Source organism: Nycticebus coucang, chromosome 1 (assembly GCF_027406575.1).
Source record: "Nycticebus coucang isolate mNycCou1 chromosome 1, mNycCou1.pri, whole genome shotgun sequence".
Classification (NCBI taxonomy): Eukaryota; Metazoa; Chordata; class Mammalia; order Primates; family Lorisidae; genus Nycticebus; species Nycticebus coucang.
In genome coordinates, this window is record NC_069780.1 from 63,743,862 (window position 1) to 63,768,749 (window position 24,888).

Consider the following 24,888-nt stretch of genomic DNA (forward strand, 5'->3'; position numbering starts at 1 on the left):
AAAACATAGTTTTATTTCCAGAAGATAATAAAATGGATACATTCTTACCAAGTTCAATTAACAACAGCAACAAAAAATCCAACTGCCAATCATCAGGTATCAGGATATCTGGCCACACACCCTAGATCATTCTATAATTTAACATAACAGTTAAGAAGGCTCCAATTACCACAGAAACCATCTTGTGTCAGTCCTATTTGCTTTGCAAATGGCTTCTAGTTATAAGTTAGCATTCTTTACAACCATTGCCAAAAGGAAGCTACTGCATAATGTTGATATTCAATAGCAATAATGAAAATGTGTATAATTTTCTAACCAAGATGATGGATATGTTTTAATTATAGCATTGACTATTTTAGATCTCTTAGAAAATCTTGGAAGCAAATTTGCCATAGCTAGCATGGGTCAGAAGTATTATTAAAATTTATATTCTTAATTTGCGTCTCAAAATGCCTGCCAACAATGACATAAGATAATTTTGACACATACTTCACAAAAACAAGTTTCATGCCTCCCCCATCTTTATTAAATTCCTCTATCTCTCACTTTGCCTGGGATACTATTGCTTCTCAGAATCCCTACCTGAATGCGGGGGATATTTTAGGTAAGATGCTAATGTAAAAGAAAAGAAAATGTGGGACATAATCATCTGTGCAAACATTCTCCCCCAACTACCTGAATTCAATAACATCAGTAATGAGGGACTTCATTGAGTAAACATATCTTTAGGTATTGGAATAAATGTAAGCATGATATACTTCACTAGTAACATTGACTCTAATTAAAAAAATAATTAAGTTTCTTCATTGAATGTTGTGTATCAGAAAACTCCCTAAAAATATCTTTAAACATCTGCTGTGACCTTTGTATTGATAGGTATTGCAAAGAAATAGAATAGAATATTTAAGATATAATTCATTATGTTCTTCTGGAAAGTATTAGGCACAGTAACATGTGGACATGATGGATTACCTCTTAGTATTTTAAAATGCCTTCAGAAAATGTCACACATACATAATTCCCTGGTGTTAATACTGTGGTTTGTTTTTAGTCTCTTTAGTCTTTAGTGACATTTTTGTTGTGTAAATGACTCTTCTATTTAGGAAATATACATCCTTTGTCTAATACAATCTGTTAGGATGACATTTTGGAACAACTCTTTACATTTTCATGGACCAGTATAATTTATTACAAATTTTCCTTTCACATTGGATCTAGAATTGGTAATGAGTGTAGGAATACACAACTATGCAAAATAAACCTTATCAAGGAAAATAACCACCTAACAACCGATTTAGAGTGAAATTGTGCAGGATTCTTATTTTAATTAGTACAGCATTTACAAGTCAAGCATGAATAAAAGAGTCATCATTATCTTTAATACATCCTGGATGTATATTGTCATAATTTTACCAAATGTTATAAATTATAGCCATTGCACTACTTTATTTATCAAAGTCCTACTTTAGAAGAGTCACAGACACATGAAACAGTGGGAGAATGAAGGGGACCCCTGCACCTTCCCTCTACCCTCCTCTCAAATTTATTTCATTTAGAAGTACAGAGAAAGAGATGCTAAAGTACTGATCCTTTTTATCTCCACTCTTCATCACCTAATTATCTGCATCCTCTCCTAATACGCCACTTGTGCACAATGTTCCAAGTGATTGGCTTTCCTAATGTTTGTTGAATATTCCTGAATCTTCCCCCCTGGGAGTCTTCATACTGTTCATTTCCTCTCCCTGGAATGTTTTCCCCCTTGTCTGCACATCCTTGCTTTGTTCCTGTTGTTACAACTTTATGACTATTCTCATTGGGGTTTATCCTGACCTCCCTATTTAAAATTTCTGGCTTTCCCATCCAATTAGCTGTCTAAATCTAATTTTGCTAAGAATTTTTTTATCATAAAAGAACATGGAATTTTGTTGAATACCTTTATTGGATGCATTCAGATGATGATGTGATGTTTCATCTTTCATTCTGTTAGTGGGGATGGAGTATCATATCTACTGAGTTGCATGTGTTGAACTATCTTGCATCCCAGAGATAAGTCCTACTAGATCATTGTGTATGATTCTCTTACGTGCTCTTAAATTTGGTTTGGTAATGTTTTTTGAGAATGTTTTTCATCTATATTCATCAGGGATATTAGCCTATTACATTCTTTTCAGAAAATGCCTTTGCTAGCCTTGTAAAATGAATTTAAAAGTATCCTCTTTAATTTTTTGGAAGAGTTTGAAGACTGGCATTAGTTTTTCCTTAACACTTTGATTACCAAGAAGTAAAAGCATATGTATATACTATTTTTTATGTTAGTCTTAAATTTATACAGTTAAAGAACATATTTAGAGTTTTATAGCAAAAATATTTTTTGCATAGTTAACTGTTCCATGTGATTCCACATCGAAACTACTGGGAAACCAGGTGTGGCTCAGGAAAACAATTCTTGCTCTGGCCCATACAGAGTTCAGTCCACATGTCTGACACGTTGTGTGTGGTGTGGATTTTCAGCTCTGCTGCATTGGTGCACACCATCCAGATGGTCCCTGAACAGGCGTCTGCGCCGCTGTGTCTAATCGTTTCTCCTAAGGAACGTAGGGCTTGAGGTTGTTGATGCGAGTTTCTGATATTCTATTCTTGGGAGAACCTAGTTGTGCCCCTGTGAGTCCCATAATAACAGCTCCTTGAAAGTCTTTGAGATTCATGCCCTTCTCTGGATTTAGGGCTTTTAAAATAATTGTGACATTTACCATTGTGATGTCCAGTAATTTCTGAGGGAAATAAGCCCTCAAAAACCTCTAGTGGTGATGCTATTCCTTCAGTAATATTTGGCTCAACAATCTTCCAAATGTTGAGAGGCAATGTTGTATGCTTGATGACACAACTAAACAGTTTCTGCATTTCCTTCAAAGCCATTATTGTTGCATTCTGGTACTTCTGTGTCCCGTGCACTGTAGCTCCTTCTAAGACTTCTGTTTCATCAGCTCAAATCCCGTAGTAAATGTCCTTCTGGATTTTCAAATTCACCTTCATTGTCACTTTCAGATAGACTTGTATTTCATCCACATTCTCATTTTCACTTACATTACACTTGATTTCCTGGATCTCATTATTGAGTATATGAGGCAATACAGCTGCTTACCCTTCAGGGGTTATAGTCTGAAACCACACCCAATTTTGTGATTTTTTTTTTTAAATTAAATTCTTGCATGAATAATGATTTACCATAATGCAAGAGTAATTTGGAACTTAAAATAATACATACCTTCAAAACAAGTGAAGTATCTCTTTTAATGTAGTCACAAGTAAACAGAAAACTACAGCACAGCAGGACCCATGAATGTGATGCTTTTTTATTAGAAATACTTAATATTTAAATATGTCATTTCTCTTCTAAATTAATTTAAAATTTAATATATTTCTAATAGTTTTTGGAAATTGATAGTGTGAATATTAAAATTCTTCACAAAAAATATTCAAAAAATTTTCAAAGACTGACATATTTTTAAAAATGATTAAGGCGGTCATGGTGGCTCACATCTGGAATCCTAGCACTCTCTGAGGCTGAGACAGAAGGCTTGCTTGATCCTCTACCAAAAACAGAAAAAATAAATTAGCCAGTGCTGATACCTGTAGTCCCAGCTACTTGGGAGGCTAAGGCAGGAGGATCATTTGAACCTAAGAGTTTGAGGCTGATGTGAGCTAGGCTAACACCACGGCACTCTAGCCTGGGCAACAGAGTGAGACTCTATCTCAAGAAAAAAGTAATATAATAATTAAGGGAGAAATAGTTTTATCACATAAAGGAAAAATATAAAACTTTAATAATTAATATAAGTTAATATTAGTGCACAACTGGGCAGAAAGATTAATGTGATTAGAAAATAGAGAAATATGATATGTAATAAATTGCCATTCTGAAAGTTAAACTATGAGTACTCTGCAAATGTCGAAATATCCAACTAGCCATCACTAAAAAATGATGCTGATTGTTACCTCCTCTTGACACAAACATTAACTGCAAATGACTCACAGATTTAAGTATTAAAACTTGAATACTAAAACAGTTATAGGAGAAAACAGGAATTATATTTAAAAATAAATATTGATTGAGGAAGACCTTTGTAAGCCAATTTTTAAAATGAGATGGAAAGATGCCATTCATGAAGTCAAAAAAAGAAGTAATATTCAACCGTGTGATTGCAGATGAAAATAATGTATTCTACTTTAAGATTGTCATGGAACACTCAACTGCATGAGTATAACAATTATTCTACTATTGGCTGCTTCTGGTTTGGCCTTTATGAGTTAAGATATTATATAAATTCTTTTTTTTATGTCTTCTGGTGGACATGTACATTCATTTCTCATGAGAAAATACCTAGGAGGGGAGTTGCTGGTTGCTTTGCCTTGATAAGTATTGCCAACTGTATATAAAATGTCAACTGTATCAGTTTCCAGCATCACCAGGAATGTAAGGAAATTTCACTTGCTCCAGAAATCTTTGTCACCATTTTGTCTTTCTAATTTAGTCATTGATGTTTGTGTATTTATATTCCCTTAAAGTTTATTTACATTTTTTTCTAATTATGAATGATACTGACCACTTTTAGTATAATTATTGTCTATTTTAATATGTTCTTTGGTGAAGCATCTGAAGTCTCTTTCATTTAATATTTGGATTATCTGTCTTTTCTTATTGATTTATAGGAATCTTTTATAAAATCTCAATATAAATCCTTTTTAACTTGTCTGTCTTATAAATGATTTTGTCCCATCCATCATTCATTTAAAGATGTCTTTCGATGAATAGAAAGTCCTTTATTTAACAAAGCCTATTTTAGTTATCTCTTGCTGCATACCACAAAAATCAGTAGCTTTCAGTATTGTATTATTTACTCACAATTCTATAATTTTGAGAGAGCATGGTAGTGTCTGATATTTGGACTTCTTATGTAGAAGCTTGCTTCCCTAACAGAAACCAACATGATGCAAGTCCTCCAGTTCTGTGGCTTAAGTTGAACCACAGCATGATAACTGTGCTAACAGCGTGATAACAGGTACAAAGACTCTCATGGCAGCACTGTTTGTATTTGCAAAACCCTGGGAATAAGTCTAATGCCTAAAATACAGGACTCATTAAATGTTTTATAACATATTTCCCTAATGCAATATGCACTCTTCTGCTATCAAAATAATAAAAGCTATCTAATTTGATGATATAAAATGAGCCAAAATATGTTCTGTATTATTTATTGGAATTAAAAAACTACATGAGAAGACATATGTATGTGGTTACTTTTTTGAATGTTACTTTTTCGTTAAAAAATATAAATGTATTGTACCTAGTCATTGACTAATTCTAGGAGGATGCATAAAATAATATTATAAATATTTACATATCAAAAAGAGCCCTATGGGAATCTTGTATAGAAGCTTATAATTCATGTCTTTTTATCATGTGCATAATTTTTTTACTAGAATATTAGTAATTCAATATGTAAATATAACATTTTCAAGATATCAACATTAGCAATCATCTTAGTCAGTTTGAGCCAACATAGCAAAAAAACGAAACTGGCTGGCTCACACAATAGACATTTATTGTTCGTAATTCTAGAAGCTAGAAGTCTGCTATCAGAGTGTCAACATGGATTGCAGATGGCTGCCTTCTCACTGTGTACTCACACGGTAGAGATAAAGCATTCTGATGTCTTTTTCTCTTGCTATAAGACCATTTCATCAGGAGACTCTCCTACCTCACCTACACCTAATTCTCTGCCATGGCACCACCTTCAAATACCATCAGATCTAGGATTAGGGCATCAATATGAATTTTAAGAGGATACAAATATTCAACTCATAATGAAAAGCGTAAAATGCTGAATGTGTGTGTGTTTATGTACATGTACATACTTACATTCTATTATGTAAAACAGTGTATGTCATAACATATACATAACAATACATTGTCATTGCTTTTTCTTTGGTTTGATTTTAAAGTTTAAAATTCTGCCTATATAGTTTTGGGTACATGAAGGAAGAAGAAAATTGAATGGTGATAAAAACAAGAAGAGGATCCTAGTAGAATTTCAAACTAATCAGCAACACCCACAAGCAAAAATAAATTCCGTTGAGAAAAAAATTTTAAATGGCTTCGGGAACTTACAGACACCTTTAAAATTAGTATATAGATGGTCTGGAATTTATGTTAGTTTACATGTGAAAATATTCATAAAACGTTGCATAAATTCATGATGACCCAGAATATGAGGTACGAGTTATATAGGTGGTATCTTAAGAGGTTCAGATGCCTGATTTTCTTCATTGTGGAAGTCTTGATTTCAGTAATCCTAAAAGGAACTACTCAGCCTTGGGTTTTCTATGCCACTTTCTGTCACATGGGGAGTAATAGAGATGTGAACAGATATTTGGGAAATACACATAAGATTTACTGTTTACTTGTTATATAAAAATATAATCCTTAAAACAGCAGCTTTGGAGGTTCTGATCTCAACTTCCAGTTTATTTACGGAAATCTGGTATAAACAATGGCCAGTCTTAAGAATGATCTTGCTATATTTTCTATTTTTCTACCCTTGTATATATTATGTTAATAGAATTTATCATTTTATTCATCTTTATTGTTATAAAATGGCAGGTCGCTTCAGACTACAAAACACACAGGAAAATTTTATGCCTCATCATAGAGGCTTTAATTATCACCTAACACCTGATTTCTAAGTCAATATCAAATGTCAGCTCTGTAAAAATTATATAGCCCTTCTTTTTCTCCTCGCTGTTGAGAATATTTCAATAAATAGATATTTATATTAATGAGTGCTATATTGTTTAGTGCTACTTTATCAATACAAATTATGCCAACAAGATCTTTTTTTCATCACTTAGGAATTTTTTAGGGGAGAGGAAGTGTATGTTAGTGATAATTTTTTAAATACGGAGAACTCGAAATGTGTCTTGGCATTCAATAAAATTGTTGAAAATGCAGATTTGAAAAGTAAACAAAAGCCATTCATTTAGCCTGGAGCAGAGCTACTAGGCAAGCTGGGAAGAAATGCCTTCTGTTGACATTTGCCTTTAGGCAACATCTTTTGTTACAGATGCTTCTCAAGCCTCCTAGTCATCAATCAGGTCCTGTGAGCAACTGCAAAATGTTAAGGTTTGACTGCCTGCCCTTCTTTCTCTGTAACTTCCCTTTAGAGTTGGGAGGGAAAAATAAAGTTATAGCCTTGGGAGAGAAAAATGTTCACATTCTACAGCTTTCAACTTTAGAGACTCTAAGCAAGCACCTGCGTGTTGCAGAGGTTTTGGTTAGAAGTTAAGAAAATAAAATCAATCCTTTCTGATTCCTGTGTTTCCCTGCAATTGCAATCACACTGCATACACTTGCTTTATGTTGAATGAACTTATTATTGCAGCTAAGACAACCAGAAAAATCTACACTCAAAAAGCCAGACCTTAATTACGACATAAAGTGAAATGATAAGATTTAATTTTCACTTTTTTTGTTGCTTCCCATATTAATATTTTATTTACTGTAGTGAACATACATACGTAGACTATGAAATCATAAATGTCACATCTCATCTCTTCCTTGTAAGTATTGGGCTTTAGCCCAATACTGAAAGGCAATTGCAAAATGTTAACATTGCAACTGTGTTTTAAACAAAGAAACTGAATGGTGCTGATTTTGTTTGTTAGGGAGAACAACAATTTATTTTATGCTTTGGTTACTCTGTATTTCAAAAGTGAAAAGTGATGTTGAGAACCGATGGAAATAATAAATTAAAATAGATGAAATAGTTGTGATGCAATCTCCAAACAAAAAATACCAAGGCAAATGAAGTAGAGCACCTTCCTGAAATATGTAGGGGGCAATGAAGGTACTTAAGGAATTAATTGCCTTGTACTGAATTATGTAACTGTGCCTAAGCACATTACTTATACAGGTGAGAACGATTTTCCTCAAGGCATCAGAGTAAACATTTGAATACTATAATTCAGTCTCTAAAGTAAACCAAGTATTATAACCAATGCAATTGTCTTTCACCCTTAACTCCTAAGAATGCATGACCTTAAAGCTTATTATTTATTTTATAAGATAGCCCTATTAAATAAAAATTAAAAAATGAAGTTACAAAACAAATCTATTTCAGCAATAAGTTGAATAAATACATTGTATTGACACAGTTCTTCATATGCTACTTTGATAGCTATATGACTTTAATATCTGCTTTTCCCCTTTAATAAAAAGCAGTCTATAATAAATTAGAATGAAGCTAAAATAAATAAATAGCATTTGTAAAGGTATAATAGTATTCAATTTTGTATAAAATAAGAGGTGCAAGTGTATTTCTGTCACAGGAATGTATTGTATAGTGGTGAAATCTGGACTTTAATTTAACCATCACCCTAGTAATGTACATCGTATCCATTAAGCAATTTCTCATCCCTCACTCCCTCTTATCCTCCCAGCCTTCCATGTCTCCTTGTCTACTATTTTATATACATACATGTATATATACACACACACATATATATGTATACACACACGTACACAACATTGTCTTTATCCAATCAACCACTGAAGGACACTAAGGTTGATTCTATATCTTTGTTACTGTGAATAGTGCTGCAATATATGCGTGTGTGTGTGTATACATATACATATTGCAGTATACACACACACACACATATATATGTGTGTGCAGGTATGTTTTTGAAATAGTGATTTCTTTTCTCAGGGTCAATAATTAGTAGTGAAAGCAAAATAACGAAACTGGAACTCTGTGTCTTACCATATACAAAAGTTCACTCAAGATGGATTAAAGACTTAAATGTAAGACCTAAAACTATAATAAAACTGTACCAAAAACAATGTATTAAAACTCTTCTGGACATTGTCCTAGGCAAAGAATTTATGACTAAGGCCTCATAAATAAATGCAACAAAAACAAAAATAGACAAATAGGACCTATTAAACTAAAGTGCTTCTGCACAGCAAAAGAAACAGTCAACAGGTGAATAGAAAACCCACAGAATCAACTGGGCCCTGGAAATCACTTGTCTTGGCTAAGACTGTTATCCCTGCAAAGTACAACAGACTGGGTGGCATACACATCACAGTTTAAGTTCTCACAGTACTAGAGCTGGAAAGTTAAACGTGAAGGTACTGGCAAGGTGAATTTAGTTCTGAAGCCTCTTCTTGGCTTGTAAGTGGCTGGCTTCTTGCTGTGAGTGCACATGATATTTTATTTATGGAGGTGAACAGAAAAAGCAAGCTCTCTTCTTGTAAAGGCACTACCTACACAATGAGAGCCTCACCCTGAAGATCTCATCTCATCCTAATTATCTCTCAAAAACCTCATTTTAAGTATTATCACACTGGGGCTTAAGGCTTCAACATTTACATTTTGCTTTTTTTCTTTTTTCTTTTTGTTTGTTTGTTGAGACAAAGTCCCACCCTATGCCCTGAGCAGAGTGCAATGGTGTCATACCTCATTGCAACCTCAGACTTGGGCTGTGGGCATCCTGCTGCCTCAGCCTCCAGAAGGTGGTGGTATTACAGGTGCTTGCCATATAAAAATGAGAGAAAACATAAGTGTTTTCTTGTTTTAGGATTCAGGGTCTCACTCTCACTCAGGCAAATCTGGAACTCCTGAGCTCAAGCAATTCTCCCTCCTCAGCCTCCCACAGTGCAACATTTAAATTTTGAATGGATACAACCATTAATGAGTCTTTAAGCTCTCTTGATTTACTTTAAAGAGAATAAAGAGGGGAAAAAAAGAACACTAGAGTGGCAACTTCAGATAACTGGTTTAATTGGCATGGACAAAAGGATTTTTGAAAGTTCCCCAGGTGATTCTATGAATAATATCTGTTGATCTGTTTTATGCTAATTTAACTTTCAGTCTAAGACAAAAAAAAAAGTAGAGGGAAAATCTCACTTCTTCTATATTACGGTACCATTATTAATGTTCACATTGTTGAACCTATGCCAGTTGTTTCCATAATGCCCTTTATAGAAATCAAGCTTACATGGGGATAATCAGAGGAATTTTCTCCTTACAATTAACAGAATTTTCTTATGTGGTATTATTTTTTTAATATGATGTTCATCCATTTTACATTTTGTAATTTTGTTTAAATATTCATTAATGATCTAGGTCTCTAATTTTCTCTGTATTTTCTTTTTAAAGTCCTAAATGATTTGTTTTATCTCAGCACAATTAACCTCAAGAAGTCATGTGCATTTCCCTTGAAGTTCAGCCATGATTAAAGAGACTCTGTAATCTGCAAGTAGAAGCTAGAAATAACTTCCTATTGGGGTCAGTAAGCAGTGTATGAATGAGGTGGCATCTGGTAATAGAGAACTATAATGCATAATTAGGAATTTTAAAACGTAAAACATGGAGAATTCTGCAGCTTAGAGAGAACACAATAAAAATCACTCATCAAGGCTCTGTACTCACAGCCATAGAGGCTGCTCTCTGAATCCTGCCCCTTATTGTATTGTGAGGCAATGGACTGTGTAATGGCAAAACTTGGATATGAGGATGAATAAAGCAGGCAGGAATTTGCATTCATTGGAACTGATGGTTTACCAAGAAGGTGAAGGCAACCAAAAATTTGCATTAATAAAAAGTAAAATCACTGCAATTCTTGGTAAGTATTCTAAGGGAAAATACCTTATTGTGACAGATAAATGGGCAGTGGCAGAGAGGGCAATTAAATTAGAAAAGACAAAGGATATCTGTGAGGAATAATAGATTAAGTCTTCTCTTTTATCACCTAAAATTAACTCTCTTTCTGTGAGCTTTTGCTTTTAACAACATATCATAGTTTCTTCATGACATTTATTTAATATAGCAGGAATTTCTTCTAGTCTGTTTGGCTAGTCTGTTTGTCATCTGTTTTATTGAATGCTTTATATACCATTTTAAACACTGGCTGTAACTTAAAGCAATTCAAGATAATCTCACTGACTTATTCCTTTTAATATTCCAGTGAACAATTTCTCCATAGCAGACTTTAACAATTAAATTTATCAAGTGGGGACTGCCCCCATTACTAACATTTACACTACATTTCTTAGATCATCTGAGTCTTGTTGGTGATAGGTAAGATATTTAATTCAATCAACTTCTGAAAATATGGGCTTTTCGAATAAAGAAATATAATTTGAGAATAGAAATTTTTACAAACAAATCTTAAATAAAAACCACTATTCAATGTGGGTTTTTCTTTGTTCATTTCAGGCAAATTGTGTCATCAGTGGGAAATAAAAGATGAAAGGAATAGCAAGAACTGAAACTATTAATATAAACCAAATTCTTATAGTTCCTTATTTCACAAATAATCGTGTATCACATGTGATTACTTTTGTTTCACTTATATTTATATTGCTATGAAAGAACATCCAAGGCTATACTATCTGAAAAAGAAAGAAAATTACAAATATGCTGAGGCAAGAAATAAGGGAGCATTGATTATAAAAAACAATGCTCGATGCAAGTTTATAAAGCAATCTATGAAAACCTGTGATGTTAGAAGAGACCACAGTTAATGCAAAAATGAGCCATGAAAGAATAAAAGAAAGCGGCAAGAGACTCAGGGAAGACGGCAATGTAAGAATAGTGAATTGGGTGCTGAACGATCATAAAAGCTGGAATTGAAAGTTTTGTTTGTGTAATGGACTATGCTTTGAATATGTAACCTCCCTACATCACTGCTGGGTCTTATCAGGTCATTTTGTAGCTAAGGCAAACTGTGTTTAATACATTTAACTAACTAGCTTTAGTTTTTACATTCAGTGGGAAGCAGCACTGGCATTGGAAGCCTCGTCTTTGGAGCAGAGGTAGGTTTCCAGCTGTTGGCCTGTTCCTCAAGCTTAAGAGGAGGCATCTGTGTTCGGCAGAGGACAAGAGAAGTCTCCCATGCAGGAAAAACCTGAGGATGATGATTAGATAACTCATGGAGAAAGGATAGATGAAAAAATTTGCTTATGTTTCTTAAAAAAATAGTATATTACATTTTATAAATCACAAGTAGATATGACTATATAGATACTAGCCATGATTCTCTAATTAAATATTTAAAATTTGTATGCTTAAAAAAGAAACTGTTAATGAAAAGTAATATTAATGGGTTGAGTTAGTCCAATGCCGCTATGACAAATCTACTCTTTTTTCTTAAGTAAATTTAGCAATGTAGTTCTCTAGATTCTTTATACAGCATAATGAATAGAAAAAGAAATGTGAGTAGCACAGAGAAATTTATTGGTACATTTCTTCATAATATTTTAATCAATAATATGAACAAAGATATTAAATACATCTTATAAAACTTAAAAATGGCAAAAATGATTATTAGTAATTAGAATGTAAATTAATTTTAATGTAACGGAGCAGCTACCTGAGTAAGATAACTTGCAAGTGGGTGCATATAAACTTGCCTCCAAAGGGTGGAAGAAACTGGTAATTTGATTCAGCCATGGGATCTAGGAAGTGAATAGACATGGTGTCTGAATAAAACTCAGCCCAATAGCAATCTCCACTGATACTCAATATCTTGGTACTGTGTTTCTTGGAGGTGAAATAATGGACTATGACACAGTGTGTCTAAAAACTATCATAGTGATACACGTACACGTACTAACCCATCTAGTTTACATTATTAGAACAGTAGATATTTAATTTTCATGTTAATTGAAGTCATTTGCCATCCTGGTTCTATTGCAAAATTTTATACTTATTAATGTTGATTCGAAGTGCCTGAAACCTTTCTCTTTGCAAAGCTATCTGAAGATGAAAGAAATTGCCTCTGAAGGATGTGTATTCTCAATTATGATAGTTCTCAAAAAGGCAAACTCTGGTAGGAAATAGATCCAAATAAAAAATCTACAAAGAGCAGGGGATTTAATATATCCATATAATTTTAAGCTCTTTAGAAGTAACTATATGTAATAGCTATGTTATTTATAGCATAAATATTTCAAGCAATTTAGTATTATCTCAGAGTTCTCAAAATATTAGGGCTCAGGACCTTTCCACATTTAAAAAATTTTGAGGACCTCAGAAAGTTTTATTTTTTTAATGTAAATTATGGCTACTAATATTAAATACATTAAGAAATGTAAACAAAAAATTTAAAAATACATATTAGTTTAATTAAAGGTAACATAAATATTTAACAAATACAATATTTTATGAAAAATAGCTACATTTTCCCTAAATAAAAATTTAATGACAGAAGTGGTATTTTTTTTTTTTTTTTTGGCTGGGGCCAGGTTTGAACCTGCCACCTCTGGTGTATGGGGCCGGCACCCTACCCCTTGAGCCACAGGTGCCTCCCAGAAGTGGCATTTTTTGCATTTGTTTGTGCCTGACTCATTAGAAGACAGCTGGATTATATCTTCTTCTCTACTTAATCTATTTCATTGTTTAAGTAGAAAAACATAAAGAAAATTTGATGTGCCCCAAATACACAATGGGAAAAGAGAGGAGTAGTTTAATGGCTCTTTTGGATAGTTCTAGACATTATTTTTTGATATTATACCAAAACTCAAAGAGCAGTAGTTTATTAAGGATTACTTGCAACATGAAGTTTAAACTGTATCAGTGAATCTTTTGTTCCTTGTTATAGCAAAATCCTTTGATCTATCTTGAATTTTGAATAGCAGGATTGCTCATAAACAATATTGTAACATCAGTCCCTTGAAAAATATTGGTTCATTGAATTGTGCAGATCTTCTAAACATTGATATATTTAATTACAGAATAGAAAAAGTCACATTTATTAATGTTTGTACCTCTTTTATGGAAATAAATTTGTAGTATTGGAAAGTTGTGAACATTTGGAAACAAGATTTTTATACTTTTAACCTTGACTTTCAAGTTCAAAGTGTATATTGGCAACCGAGCCCTGGCCAAAAACCACACACACACAAAAGTAAATAAATAAAATGAAAACATTATAAAAAAAAATTATATATATTTATTTTTAGAGATAGGGTATTACTCTGTTGCCCAGGTTGGTATGCAATGGCACAAATGTACCTCATGCTAATCTTAAATTCTTGGGCTCAAGTAATCCTCCCAGCTCAGCTTCCTGAGTGGACAGGAGTACTGGCATGCTCCACCATGCCTGGCTAATTTCTTAAAAAATTTTGTACAGATCATATCTCACTTTCTTGCCCAGGCTGGTCTGGAACTCCTGGCCTGAAGTAATTCACCTGTCTCAGGCTTCCAAAATGCTGGGATTACAGACATGAGCCAGAGTGCCAGCAGGCAAGAAGTACTGTCAGTAGGTTTGTTTTTTTTTTAAGTAAGAGTTTCACTGCATTTATATATTTTATTTATTTATTTTTTTTTTATTAAATCATAACTGTATACAATGATATGATTATGGGGCATCATACACTCACTTCATAAACCATTTGACACATTTTTATCACAGTGGTTAACATAGCCTTTCCGGCGTTATCTCAGTTACTGTGCCAAAACATTTACATTCTACATTTACCAAGTTTCGCAAATACCCCTGTAATATGCACCACAGGTGTGATCCCACCGATTCCCCTCCCTCTACCCACCCCCCCCCTTTCCCACTTCCCCCTATTGTTAAGTTGTAGCTGGGTTATAGCTTTCATGTGAGAGTCCCAAATTAGTTTCATAGTAGGGCTGTGTACATTGGGTATTTTTTCTTCCATTCTTGGGATACTTTACTAAGAAGAATATGTTCCAGCTCCATCCATGTAAACATGAAAGAGGTAAAGTCTCCATCTTTCTTTAAGGCTGAATACTATTCCATGGTATACATATACCACAATTTATTAATCCATTCATGGATCGATGGGCACTTGGGCTTTTTCCATGACTTAGCAATTATGAATTGGGCTGCAATAAACATTCTGGTACAAATATCTTTGTTATGTTGTGATTTTTGGTCTTCTGGGTATATGCCCAGCAGAGGAATTACAGGATTGAATGGCAGATCTATTTTTAGATCTCTGAGTGTTCTCCATATATCTTTCCAAAAGGAATGTATTAATTTGCATTCCCACCAGCAGTGCAGAAGTGTTCCCTTTTCTCCACATCCATGCCAACATCTCTGGTCTTGAGAATATGTGATATAGGCTAGTCTCATTAGAGTTAGATGATATCTCAAAGTAGTTTTGATTTGCATTTCTCTGATGATTAAAGATGATGAGCATTTTTTCATATGTCTGAAGGCCGTGCGCCTGTCTTCTTCAGAGAAGTTTCTCTTCAAATCCCTTGCCCAGCCTGCGATGGGATCCCTTGTTTTTTTCTTGCTGATGTGTTTGAGTTCTCTGTGGATTCTGGTTATTAAACCTTTGTCAGAGATATACCCTGCAAATATCTTCTCCCATTCTGAGGGCTGTCTGCTTGCTCTGCTTACTGTGTTCTTAGCTGTGCAGAAGCTTTTTAGTTTGATCAAGTCCCAGTAGTGTATTTTTGAAGCTGCTTCAATTGCCCGGGGGGTTCTCCTCATGAAATACTCACCCAGACCAATTTCTTCAAGGGTTTTCCCTGCATTCTCCTCTAGTATTTTTATAGTTTCATGTCTTAAGTTTAAATCTTTAATCCAATGAGAGTCTATCTTAGTTAATGGTGAAAGGTGTGGGTCCAATTTCAGTCTTCTGCAGGTTGCCAGCCAGTTCACCTAGCACCATTTGTTAAATAGGGAATCTTTTCCCCACTGAATGTTTTTAATTGGCTTGTAAAAAATCAAATAGCAGTAAGTAGCTGGATTCATCTCTTGGTTCTCTATTCTGTTCCAGATATCTACTTCTCTGTTTTTTTGCCAATACCATGCTGTTTTGATCACTATCGATTTGTAGTAAAGTCTGCGGTCTGGTAGTGTGATTCCTCCTGTTTTGTTTTTATTTCTGAGTAATGTCTTGGCTATTCGAGGTTTTTTCTGATTCCATATAAAACGAAGTAATGTTTTTTCAAGATCTTTAAAATATGACAGTGGAGCTTTAATAGGGAGTGCGTTGAAATTATATATTGCTTTGGGTAGTATGGACATTTTGATAATGTTGATTATTCCTAGCCATGAGCATGGTATGTTTTTCCATTTGCTAACATTTTCAGCTATTTCTTTTCTTAGAGTTTCATAGTTCTCTTTATAGAGATCTTTCACGTCTTTTGTTAGGTAAATTCCCAAATATTTCATCTTCTTTGGCACTACTGTGAATGGGATAGAGTCCTTAACTGCTTTTTCATTTTGACTGTTGTTGGTGTATATAAAGGCTACCGATTTATGAATGTTGATTTTGTAACCTGAGACACTGCTGTATTCCTTGATCACTTCTAGGAGTTTTGTAGTAGAGTCCCTAGTGTTTTCCAGATACACAATCATATCATCTGTGAAGAGCGAGAGTTTGATCTCTTCTGACCCTATATGGATACCCTTGATCGCCTTTTCTTCCCTAATTGTGGTGGCTAAAACTTCCATTACAATGTTGAAAAGCAATGGAGACAATGGGCAGCCTTGTCTGGTTCCTGATCTGAGTGGAAATGATTCCAATTTAAATCCATTCAATATGATATTGGCTGTGGGTTTGCTGTAGATAGCCTCTATCAGTTTAAGAAAAGTCCCTTCTAGACCAATTTTCTTGAGTGTTCTGATCATGAAGGGATGCTGGATATTATCAAAAGCTTTTTCTGCATCAATTGAGAGAATCATATGGTCTTTGTTTTTTAATTTGTTTATGTGCTGAATTACATTTATAGATTTACGTATATTGAACCAGCCTTGAGACCCTGGGATAAAACCAACTTGGTCATGATGTATAATTTGTTTGATGTGTTGCTGGATTCTGTTTGTTAGGATCTTGTTGAATATTTTTGCATCTATATTCATTAGTGATATTGGTCTATAATTTTCTTTTCTTGTTGGGTCTTTTCCTGGTTTGGGGATCAGGGTGACGTTTGGTTCATAGAACGTGTTGGGTAGTCTTCCTTCTTTTTCTACATTTTGGAACAGGTTGAGTAATATAGGTACTAATTCCTCTTTAAAGGTTTGGTAGAATTCTGACGTGAAACCATCTGGTCCCGGGCTTTTCTTTTTAGGGAGGTTTTGTATAGTTGATGCTATTTCTGAACTTGATATGGGTCTGTTCAACATTTCCACTTGATTCTGGTTAAGTCTTGGAAGGTGGCGTGCTTCCAAGTATCGGTCTATTTCCTTCAGATTTTCATATTTCTGAGAATAAAGTTTCTTGTAATATCCATTAAGGATTTTTTGGATTTCTGATGAGTCTGTGGTTATTTCGTCTTTGTTGTTTCTGTAGATGATATTAGAGATTTTACTCTTTTTTTCCTGATTAGGTGGGCCAGAGGTATATCTATTTTATTGACCTTTTCAAAAAACCAGCTTTTTGATTTATTGATCTGTTGTGTTATTCTTTTGTTTTCAATTTCATTTAATTCCGCTCTAATTTTGGTTATTTCTTTTCTTCTACTGGGTTTGGGGTTGGAATGTTCTTCCTTTTCCAGTTGCGTGAGATGTCCCATTAAGTTGTTAACTTCCTCTCTTTCCGTTCTCTTGAGGAAGGCTTGCAGTGCTATAAATTTCCCTCTTAGAACTGCCTTTGCGGTGTCCCAGAGGTTCTGATAGTTTGTGTCTTCATTGTCGTTTTGTTCCAAAAAATTGGTGATTTCTTTCTTAATCTCATCTCTGACCCAGCTATCATTCAGCATAAGGTTATTTAACTTCCATGTTTTTGTATGGGTATGCAGATTCCTGTTGTTACTCAATTCAAGTTTTATTCCATGATGGTCCGAGAAGATGCATGGAATAATTTCTATTCCTTTAAATTTACTGAGGTTAGACTTGTGACCTAAAATGTGATCAATTTTGGAGTAAGTTCCGTGGGCTGATGAGAAGTATGTGTATTCAGTTTTGTTGGGATGAAATGTTCTGTAGATGTCTGCTAAATCTAAATATTGGATGGTTAGGTTTAAATCTAAGATTTCTTTGCTCAGCTTCTTTCTGGAGGATCGATCCAACACTGCCAAGGGAGTGTTGAAATCTCCAACGATTATGGAGCTGGAGGAAATCAAGTTACTCATGTCTGTTAGAGTTTCTCTTATAAATTGAGGTGCATTCTGGTTGGGTGCATAGATATTAATAATTGAGATCTCGTCATATTGAGTATTACCCTTAACAAATATGAAGTGACCATTCTTGTCCTTCCTTACTTTTGATGGTTTAAAGCCTACTGTATCTGCAAATAATATTGCAACACCTGCTTTTTTCTGATTACCATTTGCCTGAAATATGGATGACCATCCTTTCACCCTGAGTCTGTATTTGTCTTTTAAGTTGAGATGTGACTCTTGTATGCAACAAATATCTGGCTTGAGTTTTTGTATCCAGTCAGCTAACCTATGCCTCTTTAGAGGACAGTTTAAGCCATTCACATTGATGGAGAGTATTGATAAGTCTGGTGGAATTTTGGGTATCGAGTTTTTCAAAGGTCCAGTGGACATTTTTAATCCTCTCGCCAGTGTGGAAGTTGGAGTTTGATCCGAAGTTTCTGAGTGAGTTTACTTTTGTGGTATAGGATTGGGTTGGTCATTGTGGAGGATAGGTCTGAGAACATCCTGAAGAGCTGGTTTACTTATGGCAAATTTTTTCAACATATGAATGTCATTGAAGTATTTAATTTCTCCATCATAGATGAAACTCAGTTTAGCTGGATACAAGATCCTGGGTTGAAAGTTTTTTTGCTTTAGGAGATTAAAAGTTGATGACCAGCCTCTTCTTGCTTGAAAAGTTTCAGCAGAGAGATCTGCAGTTATTCTAATATTCTTACCTTTGTACGTTATAGTTTTCTTTCGCCGGGCTGCTTTGAGAATCTTCTCTTTCATGTTAACTTTAGTGAAGCTAATTATGATATGTCTGGGAGATGGCTTATTGGGGTTGAATCGTGCTGGGGTTCTGAAGCTGTCTGCTATCTGAATTTCAGATTCTCTAGGCATGTCTGGAAAATTTTCTTTCATAATTTCATGTAGAAGGGCCTCTGTGCCCTTGGCAGCCACTTCATCGTTCTCCGAAATTCCTATAACCCTTATGTTGTTTTTTTTTTCGAATTATTGGAGAGTTCTCTGAGTGAGTGATCCGTTTTTGCTCTCCATTTCTCTTCCTCTTTGAGAGATTGGGAGCGTTCGAAGACTTTATCTTCAATGTCAGAAATCCTTTCTTCTGCTTGCTCCATTCTGTTACTGAGGGATTCTACTGTATTTTTCATATCTTTGAGGGCTGTAAGTTCTTGCTTCAGTGTGTCTAAGTCTTTGGTGGTTTTGTCTTTAAATTCGTTAAATTCTTGAGACAATTTTTGAATTTCTCCTCGAATTCCTAATTCCATTTTATTAATCTTGTCTGCAAACCAAATTCTGAATTCGACTTCTGACATCTCAGCCAGTTGTTTATGAATGGGATCTTCAATCACATCTGCCGTATCTTTTCTTGGGGGGGTTGATCTATTCTGGTTATTCATGTTACCAGAGTTTTTCCGCTGATTCCGCCCCATGGTTTACTCCCTTTGGTTTTTCCCCTGGGGTTTTATCGAGGGCCCGTACAGTGTTGTGGCCTGAGAAACTGGGGCCCTGTCTGGTGTGGTGGAGCAAAGTGGTTCTGTCTTGTTTTCAGCTGGTTTCTGTTCGATCCTATTGCAACTTCTACTCTGGCTTGAAGTCTCAGCTGTGTGGAAAAATCAGCAATTAAGTCACCCCACCTGCCCACCTCTGGCCCCAGTTGGAAAAGGAGAATCAAACCTTCCTACAATCGCACACCCAGGGCACCACCTGAAAAGTCCTCAGTCTATTAGCCCAGTTCAAAAGGTCCGAATCAACTGTCTCAATCGGCACTTGTCTCGGGTGGAAGGGTTCAAGAGGTCTCTGGGAACTGGATCACAGGGGCCTGGTGACTCCTCTGAGACAGCTCACCCCAGTTTAGCGTGGAGTCAGGAGGAGCCACCCGGCAAACAGAGCAGTCTGGGAAGGTTGACGTCTCCTTCCCCACTTTGCCCCTCCGTCGGACCCAGTCACTGGTATCTCTGCAGATGGCTAACCCAGTTGCCTGCAGTGAACAGACACTCCAGGGGTTTGCACCTGCCTGAATCGCAAGGAAGTCTGCCAGGCCCCCGCAGACTGCCGCTATCTAGCAGGAGGAGATGGGGCCTGACATCTTTGAGTGTTTGATGCAGGTGATGGGAAGGAGGTGTTCACTCAGGCTTAGCCCCGTCCCTGATGGATGCTGCTAACAGAACAGAACAGAACAGACAACTTTGTGAGGTTCTGTCTCTGTTCCTGTCGTCGCCTACAGAAGATGGGCTGTTTTGAGTTCAAACGTCTTTGCTGCTGGAGAATTGCGTCTGAACACCTCTCTGGGTCGGCCTGCCCTGGAAGCTTCCCGCGTTTGTGAGCCGTGTCACCGGTGGCCTCCTCTGGTTGCCCAGGGAGACAGGGGGTGTGGCCTCAGAATATCCAGAAGTGAGCGTTCTGCCGTTAAAGAAAAAACGGCTGTTGATCTACCTCCAGGGAACTGCTGCTCTGGTGTGGGCACTCAGGCGACCCTTTTCTCCTCTGTCCCGCGCCCCAGAGTCAGCACTGAGTGGCTGCAGTTTGTGCTGGGTCCACACCCCTTAAGAGATCCCCCAAGAATCAGAACTCTTGGGGGATGAGCCCCCAGACCCCGATTGGGAGTGGGGGGGGAAGCTAGAGTTTCATTCAGTTTTACGCAATACTACGGTCCGGGGAGGGCTCTTGCACTGCACCGCAGGGAAGTGCCGCCAAGGCTTGTTTTCCCCTCAGCAGAGTGCCCTCTCCTCGCTCACGTGTCCCAGAGTCAGCGCTGACCTGACGCAGCTCAGGCACTGTGCACTCCCCTCGAGAAATCACCCAAGGAGCCGAACTCCTGGGGGATAGGCCCTCAGACCCCGAGTGAGAGTAGGGGTACTCAGGTCTCAGCGGGGAGGCAAGAGTCTTATTCAGTCTTGGGCCCCGTATGCCCGGGGAGGGTTGCTGCACTGCACCGCAGGGAAGTGCCGCGAGGTGTGACTCCCCCTCAGCCCAGTGCCCTCTCCTCACTTGTGCGCCTCAGAGTCAATGCTGACCAGTCACAACTCGGGGACTGTCCACTCCCCTTGAGAAATCACCCAAGGATCCGAAGTCCTGGGGGACAGGCCTCCAGACCTCAGTGGGTGGGAGGGGAGCGCCGGGGATTCAGGGTTGCCGGCAAAGGATTCCCAAAGTTTTATTCAGCCGTATGTCCGGCAGGAGAACGCCACGGCACCCCAGTAGGGGAGGTAGGTCCAGTTTTTAGAAGGTCTCTCCCGTGGAGTGTAGTGGGAGGGCCTTTAATTTCTGCCCGCTTGTTCAATTGTGGGGCTCTTGAGCCGGTCTCATGGGGGAGGGGGACTCCCGTCCACTTGGTGGTGGATTTTGTACCTTTTGTTTGCATCCTTGTGATCACAACTTGCCTTAGCGGTGTTGATGTGCGTTCTTCAGCCTTCTTTCTTGGTGAGGCTCAAGTCCACCAGGATACTTACTAAATTCCTGTCCCTTAACTCTCCTGCTGGACGGGAGCCTTTGTTGAAAGCTGGCTTCAGTTCGCCATCTTGTCTCCCCTCCCAGTAAACAGGTTTTTATATGCTTGTCTTTTGTGACACATCTGCTCATCCAAACAGTTGACACGAACATTCTTGCTGGATAATAATGTTCCAGCTTCTTGAACAGTACCTTTCCCAATGACTTCCAGCAGCTCCTTTTCCTCCTGGGTCAACTCGCCTTTCTTTATGTGAACCATTGCTTTCGCCAGCTTGAAGGTTATTCTGTTTCTTTGGGAGTATTAAAACGAAACGATGTATCTGTATTAGGAATCTCAGCCACAGTGAGGCAACTTGAGATCAAGACACTGAGTAGCCAACCGCAGAAGCACCGCTCCTCTCTCCACTCGAGCCGGCTGGCTGGGACCAGGCGAGCTCCGGCTAGCCAGGCGGGCAGTCTCCACAGGCCCAGCTGCCACTGCATTTATATTTTGAGGAAATGTTTGCCCAATATCCAAATTTGGATAACATCGAGTCTTATAACAGTTTCGACTCTTATAACAGTTGTCTTCATGCCCACAGCACTGTTTCATAACAAAAGGGGTCATTTCCATTTATAACTCAACTTCTCCTTCGTGCAACCACCCTATTATGATATTTAGCAGAAGTGTTTTATATGTGCTTCTTATTTAGATACAGATTAATAAAAAGATGTAGACTCCCAGGTAGAGATTTTAAATTATTTTTACTTTTTCATCAAGGATAATTTTAAGTAAATTGCTTTTTCTTTTTCTCCTGCAAATGCATGGTGATGAAGAACATGATGACTAGTAGTACAGATTGATGCCACTGCCTTAATTCATGTGAAGGTATCCAAAGTCTGACCCATCTTTGTTTTTTGTACCATCAATGCCAATGCACCACAGTGAAAATAAAGGCAAATAATTCCTCAGGTATTATGAAAATTAATTTGACCTCATATACCCCTAAAAATTCTCGGGGTAGCCTGAGATTCTGCAGAGCATACTTTAAGAAGCTGTCAGTATATTGGTCAAAAGCGTGGGATACAGAGATTTCCTGGGTATGAACTACAGTTCTGATTCCTGTTATGAACATGTTACTCACGCTCTCTGTGCCTCATTTTGCTCACCTGTAAAATGGAGATAACAGTTTTCATCACATAGAGTTGTGTGAATGGTAGCTGATGTACAGTAAACACTCAATTTTTCCCACCTCTTCCTACTGGTATTACTAATGCACACACCAGTTAATAACACGGTAACTATTCAATTAATTAATTATGCAACTGTATTATCTCCAAAATATTTAATAATTTAAATTTTCCATTTCTGTAAACGAGTTTTTTTTTTCCATGAGACAGAAAAAAATAACAGTTTACCTGAAAGCAATCTTCTAAAGAACCAGTAATCCCTCGTCTTAAGTTTGTAATTCACGATGATTTAGAAATAAAGATTTCTAATAGATGTCAACTTCTGGAAAAGTCAGGATTCATATAGCTGATGTCAATTATTTGTTTAAGTATATTTGTATAATCTGAATGTAATTTATTTCATTTAAAATAAAGGGATTCTTAAAACAAGATTTGCATATTTTATTCAATAAAGTAGAGCCAGAAATACTTTGTTTCTATTATCTGAATGAGGGAAATTAAAGAATTTTCTGAATCTGAAATAAATGTTAACCAGGATAGTGACAACTAGTGTTTTGTTGGCAGAAGGCTTTTGTCAAGTGCTTAGCACTCTGAAAAAAATACATACTCCTGACCTCAGGTGGATACGATGACCAGTATAGGATGAGGAATGAGCAGTTTATGTTCAACCCACTCACGCAATTAAGATTGTTAAAATTAAAGTTCAACATTTTTAAACATAAACACACATATCTTAATTATTTAAAGTTAAACACACATATCTTAATTATTTAAAGTTACACATCGAACCAGCTGTAGCTGGGTTCCGTAGGACCAGCTTCAAGTGCATGTAGCCTGTGTCAGCCCATGGGGTCCCACACCCAAAACAGTGTCACCCTTGGTTTGATACTCTATTGCCATTATCTTTGATTTTTTAATGATTTTTCAACAAGGGACACACATTTTTACTTTTCAGCAGGCCTCAAAACTTACGTAGTCAATCTTGGTTCGAGGATAATCAGATCATGAGAGAGGCTGGTGGATATCTCATACCTTTTATGGCCTAGCCATAGAATTCATGTGGCGTCACTTTTACCATCTTCTTTTTTTTTTTTTTCTTAAAATATGGAGCACTTCACGAATTTGCGTGTCATCCTTGCGCAGGGGCCATGCTAATCTTCTCTGTATGGTTCCAATTTTAGTATATGTGCTGCCGAAGCGAGCACACTTTTACCATCTTCTATTCACTGGGGCAGTTACCCCACCCAGTTCAAGGGGAGGATAAATTAGCTCTGTTTATTTGAGAGTATTCATTTTTGGAAACATTCCCTTATTACACATAAAAACCTATAAACCATATAGGTGTTACCTACATGGCCTTCCTTTACAACTCAAAGCAAACTGAGGAACATGCTTCTGCCTAAGAAAGAATGGAGAGTACAAGCTGTGGGGTTAGACTCCCTGGCTTTGAATCCCAGCGTTTGCTGGAATTTTGGCATGGTACTTAATATTTCGGTGACTAAGTTCCTCATCTATAAAACAAGACTAGTTCTAAAAGTTTCTTTTATTATTATTCATATGAGTTAATTGAGTTAATACATGTAAAACTATGAGCCACCAGTATTTTTATTGTTTAGATTAATAAGATTCTTAGAGAGAAAATAAAATGAAAACATGAGATGATTATTTTTTTCCCACTCCAAATAGCATACACGGCCATCTCAGATTCATAAGGATGATTGCATTAGAATTAAACAAGAACAGCATATTGGTTTGCTAGGACTGCTACAACAAAATAACACAGATTCATTTGGGTCAAATTTATTTTCTCACATTTCCGAAGGCTGGAAGTACAAGATAAGGGTGCTGGCAGGGTTGTTTCCTTTTGAGAGCTATTAAGGAGGAATCTGTTTCAAGCCTCTCTCCTTGACTTTAGATGCCCCGTCTTCTCCTTGTATCCTCCCATCATCTTTCCTCTCTATGTGTTCATGTCCCAGTTTCCTCTTCTCATGAGGACACCAGTCATGTGTAGTATTAGATGAAGCTCCACGTGAATGCCCTCGTTTCAACTTAATTGCCTACTTAAATACTCTATCTCCAAATAAGGTCATGTTCTAAGGTACTGAGGGTTAAGACC

At 36.6% G+C, this 24,888-nt stretch overlaps 1 non-coding gene across 1 annotated transcript; it reads right to left on the minus strand.

Annotated features, from left to right (window-relative positions):
* Positions 1-23,870: 23,870 nt before the first annotated feature.
* Positions 23,871-23,977, minus strand: LOC128592012 (U6 spliceosomal RNA). Its single transcript, XR_008381742.1, has one exon. It is a non-coding gene; the product is annotated as a U6 spliceosomal RNA (small nuclear RNA).
* Between the last annotated feature and the right edge of the window lie 911 nt (positions 23,978-24,888).